The 13,722-nt window shown below is 42.7% G+C and overlaps 1 long non-coding RNA gene across 1 annotated transcript; it reads left to right on the top strand.

The window, feature by feature from the left end:
• Positions 1-3,506: 3,506 nt before the first annotated feature.
• Positions 3,507-13,483, top strand: LOC144582315 (uncharacterized). Its single transcript, XR_013534781.1, has 2 exons — positions 3,507-3,843; positions 12,546-13,483. It is a non-coding gene; the product is annotated as an uncharacterized LOC144582315 (long non-coding RNA).
• The last annotated feature ends 239 nt before the right edge of the window (positions 13,484-13,722 follow it).

Genomic DNA, 13,722 nt, shown 5'->3' on the forward strand with positions numbered 1-13,722 from the left:
TCTACTTTAATGTCTAGTTCTGTCAAAGGTTACCCTGGGGTTAATACTTTGTTGTAACCTATATAAAAATCTTTCCCTACACTAAAGTAATGAAGTTGTTCTACTATATTATTTTAAAGAATCTTTCACAAGAGATGAGTACAATTGCATTTTCCATATTGATATCCAATTGTTCTCAAATTAATCACTAGTTCTCCTTGACCTGCTGATCTTTAAGTTTACCTCTGCTTTACACATGTTCAGGGCTTTCTATTCTGTTCCAAAGATCTAGTTTGCTGCCCCTGTGTCAACACCCCGACTCTCTTATTAAAATACCTCTAATATAATTCTTAGTATCTGCTAAGGACACTCTCTCTGCTCATTATTCTTTAGAGTGACATAGCTATTTCGTTCATATTTATATATAAGCCTTAAAATCAGCTTAATGTCACAAAAAATGCTTGATAAAAATTTGATTGAGATGTATTTGAGTTCCAAGAGTACTTTAGTAAATAAATATCGTGACAATATCGAATCATCCAAGCCAGGATCTTGGTAAATTTATTCAGTTAATTCATTGTCTTCTTTAATTACTCCGAGGGTTTTTTAAATATCTCAATTGATATCTTGTACAGAATTTGTTAGGTTTAGATCTAGAAGTTTATATGTATGCACTTTTGCGGTATCAATATTTTAAATTTTCACCTTCTATCTGTGCAAAACAGCCCTATCATTTTTTCTACTTGCCATACAAAGCTATCTTATTAAGTTCAAGAAGGTTCTAATCATTATATTTTCTGCATTCAGCATATTATCATTTGCGAATTATAAGAGTTCCGTACCTTCTTTTCAAATCAATTTATGTGTACTTATTTTCTCCCTTTAAGACACTGGGAAGATCCTCAATTACAATGTTTAAAAAGGGCAGTGAAAACTGCTGGACCAAACAAACAAAAGTTGAGCTGTAACTCCTGAGCACTGACTGGGTTGCTCTTGCAGGTCAGCCCTTTGGGACCCATCCTAAACCCAGGAATTTATGGTGCTCCATATGCACCCTGCAGCCTTTAGATGTAGCCTTTATCCCCTAGATCTCGAGGGTCTCAGACTCTGCCCAGACCAGCAAACATCACCCAAGACAAAAGCAGCCCCACATTCTAGACTTCTGCCTTCTCCTGGGTCCTGGCCTGGCAAATCTTCACTGCTTGGTTAGCCCATCTGTACCTTCAATCAGATTTTTCAAATATGTACTCTTTTCCCACTTGTCCAGTAGTACTCAATGGGAGGGGTGATCCAAATTACCTAATTAGTAATTGCTGAAAACTAAAGTACAGTGTACAGATTTTATCTCAATGTTCCCAAGAGAGAAAATGCATAAGTATCAGTAGTGACCCCTTAAGCATGTGTAAGTTAGGGGTCATAAAAACAAAAATGGTAGCTAAAGCCTATCTATTCCAGATTAAAATATATATCAATAAAACTCAAACTTCTAGGAAAAATACCTACATATGTAATATATGACTATGACTCTGGTAGACAAATGTGGGAGTACAGTATGAAGACACTTCTCATCATCTTCACTGCATGAGGCAGATGGTGTGAAATGAGAACCAGGGATTTGAAATGTGTTGCAAGACTCTGTGAAAGGCATTAGAGTAAGTTCTACACAAACAAATCAAAGCAGTCTCCTGACAAATGACATTAGACTTATCTGTGAGATGCATGTCCTTATCAAAATGGAGTTAATTCTAGGCAGGTGATCCTTTTTAAATAAAATGGTCTCTGACTCACTGGCTACTGGTCCACCACCACGTTTTTCCTTTGCTAAAAGGGAGGCCCCACCGTGAGCCAGCATTTCCCCGGTGGATGGAGGTCTCTTGCTGACATCAACTTCCAACAGAGCGTAAATTTTTGAGGGAACCCAAAGAGAAGAGGAAGAGCTCAAGAAAAAGGGCCTAAAGGAATGACAACAGTGACAATATTTTACACTTTCATTGTGCTATGTGCCAATTAGTGGTCTTAGCACTTTAAAAATACAAACTGATTTTATTCTAACTACACATCTATGACTTGTGCCTGTTATTTTTCCCTTTTATAGATAACGCAACAGGAACGAAGGTCACACACAAACAAGAGTGGAGCTGGGTTTGCACCCCTACAATCCTGCCCCAGGGCCATGCTCCCGACACTTCACTTTTCCATAATGTGAGGGTGGTGGAGTCCAGCTCAGGGAGAGAGACGAGTGAGAGAAGAAGGAGACCGCGCAGAGTGGATGACTCTGATGGACCCACGATTCCAGGAGAGAAAGACAAGGATTAAGTCACTCAAGGAAAATATTCAGAGTCTCTGGTTTAAACTTAAGCATCTCAAGCTCTAGGACTGGTGGCTGGGCGGGGAAGACTAACCCAGCCAAAGCTGCAGCTGTGAAGACTTTCCTCTCCTGAGAATTCTGCGGGAGTTTCCCTGACCTCATGACCACCTTTGCTCTTGTTTTTCTCCCTGGATGGACCGTTGGGTCCTGGGTTCTAGAGGAGCCATCAGAGTGAGTGGAGAATGAGCTTCATAAACTGGGAGATCTCCAGGATCCTCCCTGGACTTCAAGATACCCAGAGAAGCCGGATCCCGCGTCCCGGAACCCCATCCTGCGCCTCTGTGGGCCCTGACTTTGCGGAGACCTGGGCTGGTGAGGAGAGGATCCGGATGAACTGGGCTGGGGAGGCTGGAGGGAAAGGGCGGCCTGCGGGGCTCAGCAGCTCCTCCGGTGGCGCCTCCGCCCCAGGCTGTGGTCTGCAGACTCCTTAGGTCGTTTCTCCCAGCTGAGCTGCCCTACGCCACCCTCCCCTAGTTCTTGTCCCTCTGTCCCCTCCCCAGCTCTCTACACTCAGTAAGAAGCTCCCAGGGCATGGGAGGGAGCCCGGGAGGCTGGGTCCCCGCGGGGAAGTGGAGCTAGCTTGTCTCCAAGACCGGGGGCGGGTGGGGACCCGAGGGGACAGGGCGGGGTCTCAGGCTCCCTGCGCCTCTCCCGCCCAATTGTGTGGGTTCCCGGGGCCCAGGCCGGCACTTCGGGGTACTTGGAGGCCACCGGGCTCCGCCTCCCTCCACCACGTGCGCCCTGGGGTCCTCAGCGGCGCCTTTCCTGGGCGATACGCGGTTCCTGCACCTCCACAGCCGTGGAGAGGATACGAGTGTGAAGCCGCGGGTGCCGCGGGTGGAGAAGATGGGGCAGGACTGTGGGCGCCCTGAGGAAAGTTCTTGAAGACCGCAGGGAGTGTGTTACTGAGGGCCCTGAGGTTTCTGGGCCGGCACCACCACCAGGGCCAGCCGGTGAGTGACGTCAGGCTCCGGGCACAGGTGTCACTCCCACCCCACACTGACGGGTCCGGGTCTCCCAGGCGTTGGGGGCGGGGCCTCAGCTGACTCCTCGCGGATCGGGGAAGCTCTGGGGACATTTTGCTACCGGTTTCTCCTTCAATCTGGATCATGACTGACTTCGGCTGTGACTAATCACAGAAAGAGGGAGGAGCTAGGGTGGGCGGGGCGACCTCCCTCCTCTTCCGTCCCCCCTCGGGCTCACCCCGGGGCAGGTCCAGGGCCCCACACCTGCAGATGCTGCTGCGCGTCTGGGTGGTGGCTCCAGACGGGACCTTACTCAGGGGACGCTTTCAGTCAGCATACGACAGGGAGATTTCATGTCTCTGAATTAGGACCTACAGGCCTGGACAGCGCCCCAAAGCACAGCTCGGAGGATCTAGTGCACCTGGAAGAGGTTCTGGATCGCGGATGCCACAAGGGAACCCCTGATGGGTCACTGCACTAGGTGGCTGCTCAGACACCTGGAGCATGACAAGGAGATGCTGCTGCAGGCAGGTACTGGGGTCCTCGGGACCGCGCGTCAGGACACCCCGGAGCTGGAATTATGTTCCCTGGAGGCGTCCCTATTGGAGAGAAGAGGAGACCCAAACAGTCCCCACCTCCTCCTCAGCCTTTCCCTTGTGAGGTTCGGGATTCTGCCCAGGCTCCTGCCGTTGTCCTGAGGGTGGGTGGGGAGGGAGGACAGAGAGAAGAAGTGCAGGGAGGTAAATAGGAAAGGACAGTAGTTACCCTTGTCAACAGTGATGTACTTGGGTCCGCCAGTCTTTCTCTCCCTGGTCCTCTGTGCCCAACAATTTCATGTACTCTTTAACCCAACCAGAAGGTGAAACACCAGGAAACGGCCAGGAACGGAATCAGCAGAGACGCAGTGGGTGAAAGAACCGCAAAGGACTGCTAGGTTCTAATAGAACATAGCACATATGAGTATCAAATGGTATAAACCTTTTTGCAAATTAGAAAAGAAACAGATATTTTAATACTGAAAAGTGATATCACCAATGTTAGAACCAAAAAGCTGGACCTGACGATGCCTCACCCGAGGGAGTTGAGTTAAACTTTGTCCCTGTTTCTTCTGGAGCTGGTGGAGACTCCTGCTGTGCAGCAAAGCCTGGGAGGGGCCCTGGCTGTGGAAGGCAGGCTGAGAAGCCACAGGTGAGGTAGGAGGAAGGGGGCCTGCTGGACTCCTGGAGGCCTAGTACCCAGGGAAGACCAGTTCCTGTGACTGCCTCTGGATGCCAGGACCTTGATCTAAAGTCAGATTTTCCCACTCCTCCATGAGCTTCCAGGAGCAGGGCCACATGGGGCTCAGAAAGTCCTACAGTGTCTTAAAAGTGGGTCTGTCTCTTGTGGGATAAAAATACTCAGGTTCTTCTCCTTCAGATTCCTAAATTTATTAAAAGAGATTGAGTTGGAATAACCCAGGCCCCAAACTGAATTGGCAAATTGAAAGAAAGTGTGTAAGGTGCGTATGTCGGGTCTGTGTACATATGGATGTATAAACAGGTATAGGCATCTATGTGTATGTGTGTGTTTTTCAGTGTGTATATGTATGTGTCTGTACATATTTATGTACATAAGCATGAATGGGTGTGTGGTGTGTGTGTGTGTGTGTGTGTGTGTGTGTGTGTTGCTCTGTGACTTCCTCATACTTGGCACCACTCTGGACTTTTCCTGGTTACCCCCCACAACATTGATTGTAAGGAACAAAACAGCTCTCCATCTGAGCGATGGGGGGGTATCAGGATAAATGTTGGGGAGAACTGGTCCTCATCATACTTGGAATAAGGAAACAGGAGCTAAATGGATGAGTCCCACTATTTTACAAGACTGTGCCTTGAAAAAAGTGTCAGTCACTTTCCTAAGGGATTTATATGCATTAAATGATTAAATAACTTCACAAGAGCCCGATTTTAAAGACAACTATCAACCCCATTTTACAGACAAGGAAACTGAGGTCACTAGGAAGTTTAGTAACCATCAGTGGTCTGACCCATGACTCTAAGAAGACAGTCTGACTGCTGAGCCCAAGTAACTGCTCTGTCACACTCGCCCTCATACCTGTCCACTGGCTTCCAGTGGGTCACCTCCTCCTGAGGACTCTGACCAGCTTCCCTTTCTTCTCCAGGCACAGAGACTTAACTGGAGTCTATTGCATTTGCCGCAGTCCCAACGGGGGAGTCACCAGGCTTGAAGTGACCCATAACTTGCTGGAGGCAGGGGAAAGGGAGGTTTATATCTGCCCTGGAGGGTGTCAATGGTGTTTGCATCATGGTGCATGAGGTGCCCTATCTAGAATGCTGAACGGTAAACACCAGCCACGGAGAGTCTATGCATCACTGTTTTATTTCACAGCCCACATGGGCCTGAAAGCCACGGAGTATTCACTCACGTCCTTCCAATCCCTGCTGTTTTCTGACCTTTTTTCTTCCATCTGATAATACCTGCACTAAACGGCAAACCATGAAAAGGGGTCTAGCCATACCCCAGACCACCCCGGTACTTCCTTCTCTCTGCCTGCCAGTCCCTAGTGGGGCCTCCTGGATGGTGTGAGAGGAGAGCAATGGAGATAGTAAGAGAACTTGATGTTTACACTGGTAAAGAGAAAGTGGGATGTCCACCTAGGAGAAGGATAAGGGCTGCCATAGGGAAGGGGATGAGAGAAGTTCTAACTGCTCCCAGGGGTCGCTTGACTCAGTGAAAGCTGTGGGAGGTGTTTTCAGCTATCTATTGGTGTGTAAGAAATAACCACAAACTTAGCAACTTACAACAACACACATGTATTATCCCACATTTCTATGGGTTAGGAGTCAAGACACAGCTATGCAGCTTTCTCACATGATTTTCTTCAGAGTGCCATGGCTGGGTCTTATATGGAGGCTGAACTGGGGAAGGATCCACTTCCAAGCTCAAGCAATTGTTGGCAGGATTCATTCCTCCATGCCCATTAGATTGCCAGCCTCAATTTCTTACTGGCTGGTTGCCAGAGGCTGACTTCAGTTCCTTGCTACATGGGCCTTTCTGTTTCATCAAGACTTGCAAACAAAGAAGGCAGAAGACAGTCATCTAGTAATACAGAAGTGGGCTCTCACATGACCTCATCACAGAAGTGACATCATTTTTGCCACATTCTATTGGTTAGAGGCAAATTATAGGTCTCACCAGTTCTCAGCTGGATGAGATGTCAAGAGACAAAATCACTGGGCATCATCTTAGGGTCTGTATGCAGAGGCCAGACCATCACTGAACAAGATCATTAAAAACCCAGGTCCTGGCTGGACCACGTAATCTGCAGAACTGAGCTGTGTTTATGAAAGCAAAGCCCTGGTTACAAGAATCAGAGATGCCCATGGGAAAAACTGGTCTAGGATTCTGTGTGAAGCTAAGACGGCTTTCTCTCCAAATATTTTTCTCTATTACTTTTCACACATCCTGCATCTCTAAAGAAGCACCACCACTAAACCTATCTGTTTTTTTCATCTGTGTGTTATACTGTCAGGCAAATCTGCTCTCACTATTTCTTCAAGCTTGTTTTCATGCAGATGCCCACAAACTTACTTCTGGCAATTACACTTTGTTGATTTCTTTTCCTTCACTCAGTTTATTTTTTATTAATTTTATTTCTCTTGTATGGATTAGTCAATTTAATTAGGAAATTGGTGTCTTCTAAAGAAATCATTCTACTATTTTATGGACCATATAAGCTCAAATCCTCTTGCCAAGCCTCAGCTCACTTCCCACATGGGCACGAGACAAAATTAGTGGGGGTTCTGGAAAGTCGGGGATTGGCATCGTTCTGAAAGCAGGACCAGACATGTAGGTCACAAAGATATAACGCATATACCTTTCATTTCCTTATGTTTCATATGACACCATACCTGGCACTCAATCCCTGTTTGTAGAGGTGAACTCAAGTAAACTCCTCCCTGATCACTTAATAATATGTGAGCCCAACAAACTCTGATGTCATGGGCCAAATTCCCTTGTTTTATGTCATTTTTCCAGGTGGGGTGCTTTACAACTGGGGCCCTTTTTCCTTTTCCACCTCATTTTCCATGTGTGAAACACTGGGTCTTGATCACTCAGAACTCTCAGGGTCCTTTCAACCCTTTCCTACATCCTAATATTCTCCCTATAGTTGCCCCCAGGATTTCCCCAAACCTCTTTTTCTCCGTGCATCCAATCTAGCATCTCTCAGTTCATTCTTCAGACTTCACCAGAGTGATTCTTCTGGAATGCAGATCTGATCAAGGTTCTTCCTGATTTCAGTGTTGCCAATGCTGCACATTGTCCTCAGGATAAAAGCCAAGGTTCTCCCCAAACCCACCAGCCTCAGCCATTGAACCTGCTCACCGCTCCAACCTTGCTTTCTGTCCCTGTGCTCCTTTCTCTCTAATCTCCACCCTGAACTGCTGACAGCTCCCCAGACTCCCTGTGTGCTCTTTCTTCTGAGCCTCTGTTTGTGATACTGATTCCTGAAAGATTTCTCCTGCCATTCGCCTGGGTTCACTGTGTTCCTCATCCGGGCCTCTGTTTAGACATTGCATCCTCCTGGAAGCAGTTTTCCCACACTAATTATAGTAACTTGCGTTTCCCAGTTTTTTCAATCCTGTTGTGGAATCTTTGATGTTTCACTCACTGAGGCTTAGGAGAGCCTGACACATAGTAAATTGCCTAAATAAATGTGGGGTCAACCACGAGATGCCACCTTACTCCTGCAATAATGAGCATAATTAAAAAGCCAAAAAATAGTAGATGCTGGCATAGATGTGGTTAGAAGAGAACACTCTTACACTGCTCGTGGTGAGAATGTAAACTAGTACAACCACTTTGGAAAAAACTATGAAGATTCCTTAAAGAACTAAAACTAGATCTACCATTTATTCCAGCATCGTACACTGTGTATCTACCCAAAGAAATGTAAGTCATTATATGGAAAAGACACATGCATGTGCATGTTTATAGCAGCACAATTCACAGTTGCAAGGATATGGAGCCAACCTAAGTGCCCATCGACCAGTGGGTGTATAAAGAAAATGTGGTGTAAATACACCATGGAATACTATTCAGCTATAAAAAGGAATGAAATAATGTCTTATACAGCAACTTGGATGGAGCTGGAACTTATTATCATAAGTGAAGTAACTGAGGAATGGAGAAACCAAATACTGAATGTTCTCACTTATAAATGAGAGCTAAGCTATGAGGATGCAAAACTTACAAAATGATATAATGGGCTGTGGGGACTTGTTGTGGGGAGGTTGGGAAGAGGGTGAGGGATAAAACACAATTTTGGGTACAGAGTACAGTGCTTGGATGATGGTACACCAACATTTCAGAATTCAGTACTGAATAACTCACCCACATAACCAGAAACAACCTATTAACACTGGGTCTTGATCACTCAGAACCCTCAGCGTTCTTTCTACCCCCCTCACTGAAACTATTGAAATAAAAATAATAATAAATATAGGGCTGATTTGTAATTCAAAATTTAGTCTGAATGCTAATACAACATTTATTCTCTTACAGTTCTGGAGGTGTGAAGTCAAAAACGGCTAAAATCAATGTGTTATCAGAGCTGCATTTCTTCTGAGGCCCTAAGGGAAAATAGTTTCCTCACCCTTTCTGGTCTTGGGACTGCCTGCATTCTTTGGCTCTTGGTCTCTTCCTCCATCTTCCAAGTCAGCAGTCACATCACTTTGACCTGATTCTGTTGTGACATCTCTAACTCTGATGCTGTCTCTACTCCTTTCACTTACAAGGACTATTGTGATTACATTGAAGCTGCCTTCAATCCAGGATAATCTTCCCATCTCAGGAGCCACAGCTTAATCACATCTGAAGAGTTCCTTTTCTCCTACTAGGAAACATTTTTGTACATTCCAGGATACAGACATATGTTTTTTACATATCAGGATACAGACCATTATTCTGCCTGTCGCATGACTTTGCCAATATTTGCTACCCCTGGTTTCCAAACATTAGTGTATGCTCTTATTTCTATATTACATACTTTATTCCTAAAATACCAGAGTGAGTCTGTTTTTCTGATACAGGAAGACAGCTCACTACATCAAGAAGATATCAAAAATTTTCTGTCTGTGGTCCCAATGTCTCCAAATTGTACTGATTCTTCAATGTCCAACGACTGTAAATTAGTCAATAATCTTGCTGGAATGTTGGAGAGAGAAGAAAGGGAATGACTAGACAGCTCTTCTGATTTTGTCCCATGTCCCTGATGGCTGGCCATCTTGGGCTGTAAGACAGCTTCCCTCCCACGTAGACCTGGTAATTGCTGACTCCCCAAGAGGTTTTCACAGTATTAGTGTCCACTTCATGCATCAGTCATCTTCTTGTCTTCTATCTCTCCGTTTTCATTTTTCTTCTCTTCTACCGCTGTAGTCCTGCCTTGATTCTTCAGCCATTGCCTTCCTTATACATGCATGTGCTTCAGCCCATTCTCTAGGAAGATATTCCAGACAGCTCTTTATCATTTGTTAGCATGTTTATTTGAGTACAGAGCTTTCAAGATTTTTAACTTTCTATTCTTAAAATTTCAGTATAAAAATAATTCATACTCACAATAGGAAATGAAACAATCAAAATATGCATAAATATACTTTTAAATCTCTCCTATCACGAAGTTGAAATCCACTTTACTAAGCTAATTACTATTACAACAGTCAACTCTATGTCTACTTTCTTCACTTGCATGCAAACCATATTAGTAGCCTTCGTTAAGCAAAAGACGGCACATTTTAAATGTAATTTAATCATTTTCAGGACAACTTGAGATATAACTTAAATAGTATAAAATCCACACATTTAAAATATCCAATTCAGTGGTTTTCAGAATATTCACAGTTGTGCCTCCATTACCACAATCAATTACAGATCACTTTTATCTCCTCTCAGCCCTGCAGAAAAATCCACATCCAAATCCCTAACCCTAAGAAGTTAGGCTTTAGCTCTACAGATTTACCTTTTCTGAACATTTTATGTAATAAAAGTATACAACATGTGGCCTTTTGTGTCTGTCTTTTTGCACTTACCATAACGTTCTCAAAGTTTGTGTGGGTTGTAGCTTTATCAGTACTTCACATCTTTTTTATTGCTTAATTATATTTCACTGCATGAATATATCACCATTTGTTTATTAGTTGGTGATATTTTGGTCCTTCTCATTTTGGATTATTATTAATAATCCTGCTATAAACGTGGCATGAAGTTTTTATGTGAATTTATGTTTTCATTTCTCTTGGGTATACCGTATATATGGGAGGGGATTGCTGATCATATAATGACTCAATGTTCAACATTTTGAGCAACTGCTGGCCTGCTTTCTAAAGGGGCTAAGTCCCTTAAATTTCTACCAGAAAAGTGTGAGTGTTCTAGTATCTCCATGTTCTCATCAACACTAAGTCTTTTCTTTTCAATTATAGCCATTCTAGTGGATGGGAAATAGTAACTCATTTTTGGGTTAACATACATTTCCTTGATGGTTATTGATTTTGAACATATTTCTATGTGCTTATGGGCCTCAGTATATTTGTCTTCTTATTATTTTATTATTTATTATTTTATTTTATTTATTATTTATCATTTTATTGTTACTAATATTATTATGCTGAGTTACGATCATTCTTTGCATATTCTAGATACAAGTCCTTTCCTTACCAGATGGAAGATTTGCACACATTTTCTCCCATTCAGTGCGTTGCTTTTCACTTTCTTGGTGGTGTCTTTAGATACACACACATTTTGAATTTTGAGGATATTCAATTTCTTTTATTTCCCTTTTTTGCTAGTGCCTTTCATATCATTTAAGATCAGGTATTTTTACCTAATCCAAAGTCATAAAGATATATGCCTATGTTTTCTAGTGTTAAGTCTCATATTTAGGTCTCCGATACACTTTAAGGTAATTTTTTATATATGGTGTGAAGTAGGGATCCAGCTTTATTCTTTTGCATATGGATAGCCTGTTGTCTCAGTACCACTTGATGAAAAGATAATTTCTTCCCCTACTGAATTATATTAGCACTGTTTTCAAAAACCAATTAACCATAAAGTGAAGAGTATTGCTGGACCCTCAATTTTGTTCCTATTTTATTCTTTTTAATGCTGTGTAAGTTGAATTTTAGTAGCATTTTTATTAATGAATTGATAATGTATAGAAGCACACTCAGTTTTTATACTTTGATCTTGTATCCCCCCAACATGCTAAACTAATTTAGTATTAGTTCAGTAGTTGCTAAACTCATTTTTAGTGAATTATTTTGTATTTGTATATATAGATTTTATCATCTGCAATTGAGATAGTTTTACCTCTTCCTTTTAACCTACATGACTTTTACTTCATCTTGTTGCTCATTGTAGCTTTTAAAATATGACATTATTGTATTCACAGTGCCCTACCATTTGATATTTTTATTTCTATTGTAACATTTTTTAAATTTCTCAGAAAAAATGGTTTAATGCATCACTTCATTGCTATTCCATAGTATCCTATATGCACCTGCTCCCCTGGGGTAAATATTAGATGGTTTCCTTTATTTGTCACCCACTCTAGAGACATCTGTACACACATATCCTCACAGTCATCTCAGAGTTTTCTGATTTCCAATAGCATCAGTGGTTAAAGTAATGATGTGTCTGACTAGGTGGACACACTGGCTGACTGACAATTCCATTGCTGCTGTGCATAATTTAAGATCAACAACTACATTTGAAACTAAGATTGTTGAGGCGCAGCCACACTTAGTCTTTCTTAGTCTCAGAGATTCCCTCTCTGCCTGTTAATTTCTCTATCCCTGAAACTACCCTTGTACTCCAGCCCAAAAGATTTCCTAGCCCAATAGTCCTGGATCTACCACTTGCTAACTAGAAGGTGTCATCTGCAGGAGGTAAGTAAGGAATTTGTCTCCATTCACTTTCTATTTGGTTATCAAATCTCATGTAGCTCAAGTAGACAGAGCTGAAAACATGCTTGTGTTTAGTAATGTAGCCACTGAGCTCACCGTCATTGCTCTTTTCATACCTTAGTCCCACTCAACGATTTAAGTGACAGCTTTTCATTTATGATTTTAAAAAATGTAGAACATTCTGTGGGACCTGTAAACTATAAAGCTAAAATGCCAGCTTCTGCATGCAGCATATATGTTAAATTCTATGTCTAATACTGTTCTCGTTTTCAGAATTTGTTCTGCAAAACTTGAAGATTGAACTTTTTATGAACTGATTGGTGTCTGCTCTGCTCACAAGTTTATTCCCACTTGACTGAGAGGATGGTGGTAGCAAGTCCTCCTTCCTTCGGAGGCTTTAAAAACACTTATTAGGAAGAACGTATTGCATAAGGCATTTGACTAATGAAACCACAGCCATAACCACTGGCAAAAAAGCAAACAAACGTTCCTTTAACTGCCCTGCACTTGGTACATTCTCTTCTTCCTGCTAGGGAAGTATCTCCTCTCCCTCACTTCACAGACTGGAATTTTCTGAATTCCTAATGTCAACAAGACAAACTGTATTTTGAAATCATTGTTTTCCCAGAGTATCTGGGTTATTCCCATGACTCCAGAAGATGCCTTCAACCAAGACTAATAATTTGACATGTAAGAAACCTTCAGATAAGGTACTGGGAACTTCTATAAAATTGTAGCTGCTGTGATTACAGAATTGTCACAATATCTTACAAAAAAGCTGTTGATCCAACAGATCCTCAGAGATCCTGTAGGGGAGCCTTTAAAAAGGAGCAATCAGAAATGATGAGTTTGTGTCGTTTGTAGGGACATGGATGAATCTGGAGAACATCATCCTCAGCAAACTGACACAAGAACAGAAAATGAAACACCGCATATTCTCACTCATAGGTGGGTGATGAAAAATGAGAACACATGGACACAGAAAGGGGAGTACTAAACACTGGGGTCTATTGGGGGGAAAGGGGAGGGCCAGTGGGAGGGGGAGGTGGGGAGGGATAGCCTGGGGAGAAATACCAAATGTGGGTGAAGGAGAGAAGGAAAGCAAAGCACACTGCTATGTGTGTACCTACGCAACTGTCTTGCATGCTCTGCTCATGTACCCCAAAACCTAAAATCCAATAAAAATTTAAAAAAAAAAAACATAAAAAAAAGGAAACATCTTGAATGTATTCTGTGGAAAATAATAACAACAACCACAATAACAATAATGGCTGCATTTAAAGGCTCTTGCTGTATTTCAGGCACTGGCTTTAGTACCTGCATGTGCTATTTTATTCAGTATTTATCACAACCATATGAGAAGGATGTTATTATCCACAATATAAAAATAAAATCTGTAAACTGTAACTCATTCAAGAAAGTGAGTTATGGAGATGTTAGGATACTTGTC

The sequence above is a fragment of the Callithrix jacchus genome, chromosome 4, assembly GCF_049354715.1.
Source record: "Callithrix jacchus isolate 240 chromosome 4, calJac240_pri, whole genome shotgun sequence".
Taxonomy (NCBI): Eukaryota; Metazoa; Chordata; class Mammalia; order Primates; family Cebidae; genus Callithrix; species Callithrix jacchus.